The sequence below is a fragment of the Brienomyrus brachyistius genome, chromosome 12 (genome assembly GCF_023856365.1).
Source record: "Brienomyrus brachyistius isolate T26 chromosome 12, BBRACH_0.4, whole genome shotgun sequence".
NCBI classification, from domain to species: Eukaryota; Metazoa; Chordata; class Actinopteri; order Osteoglossiformes; family Mormyridae; genus Brienomyrus; species Brienomyrus brachyistius.
The window spans coordinates 1,182,209-1,183,800 of NC_064544.1; positions in this window are offsets into that span (position 1 = coordinate 1,182,209).

The window sequence follows — 1,592 nt, forward strand, 5'->3', positions numbered from 1 at the left end:
TAGTAGTAAATTAAAATACATATTATTGAGCAATTCTCAGCTACAAAGGTCATTGAGAAACAGTCTTCCTGGGTGTGTTTTTTTTTTTATTAATAACACCTTTGCAATGACATAAGACACCAAAGATTTGTGTTTAATATCCCTATTGGGAGCCAGTGACTACACCTGCAAAATGCCACGAACAGAACTGAATGTGTGACTCAAATCTGACACTTAAAAGGTCTGTGTAGATACGTTAAACGTTGCTTGTCAAAGGACTTGAAACCAATACATTTGCGTTTTTATCTTATTTTAAATTTGTTGCGTTTTTAAAACATTTTTTACAGAATAAGGCAAGCGTCCCAAGACTTTCTGTGAGCACTGTAAACCCATCACCTAAGTGTTTGCATCACCGGAATAAGTGTGGAGTAGAGTCAGGATATGCGCAAAAATTACATCAAGCTGACTTATTCCACTAAGGTTTTGGGGGGTGTGGCGAGAGGTCAATTTCAAGTTTTTTTTTATGGTACTGTCACGTGTTCCGCAAAGTACAGGGAAATTCTTTTGCTACGGTTGCAGAGAAGGGAACAGGTGGTGCATGGTGGGACAATAGGACAAAAAAACCGTGCAATTTTAACATTAAATAGCTGGTATACCAGGGAAGGATGTACAAATATCCACAGCGGTAGACCGTACTGATAAAATTTAAAAGCGGAATATTGACATATAACAGCCCGGTGCAGGTCACTGCCTATGTAGCATCCTGGTGAATTGGGAAAGGAGGCCGTCCGTGTAACTGGTGGGGCGCGTGCTGATGAGCCTGTACCGCGTCCCCGGAGGCAGGAGGGTGAAGGGGGCGTGAGTTGGGTGGCTTTAATCTAAAGACGAAAACAGCGAGATGGAACATTGCATTCTGTAAGCTGACTCAACACTTGGCTAAACATTATTGACCCACTTTTGGGGAAAGTGAAGTTGTTTCCAAGCAGATCTGCCGTATTTTTCTTATGTTTCGGAATCTTGATTCGCTAGTGAGAGACATGGGGAATGGACCTCGCGCGGTTTGTTTAAGGCATCGATGATTCTGCGTGATATCCGAGAAACTAAACTGCCTGAAAGTGACTACTGTTAAAACTTTTTTCCCCTTCCTCGTCAAGTTTTAATAAGATGTTGAGTAGCTACTGAAGGTTTTTTTTTGTACCGTTCAAGAACTCGATCAATGTCATTATCTGTGATTGCACTTCTCACAAATATCCACTGGGGGGAGCAATTGATCCATCGATTTTAACATTTACTTGATCCATCGAACAATAATCACTGGAGTTAATTCTGACTCGTTTCCAGTTTATCAGACAATTATTTTTATTACTGATACCCATAGACTTACGTGTAAAGTTTAAAACTCCTAGATATTTAATTAAAACTCTTTATAAATCTTTTATCTTAAAATGTTGACTGTATCTTAAGGCTAGGTAATATTATAAGCAAATCATATTACAAAATCTGACGGTGTACGTCTTTTTTGGAGATAAAAGCCTTTTTCACTGTGTATCCTTATGAAAGGTATAGCGAATTTTATAGATGGAGCAAAAGACAGGCGCGGGAGAGACACACTT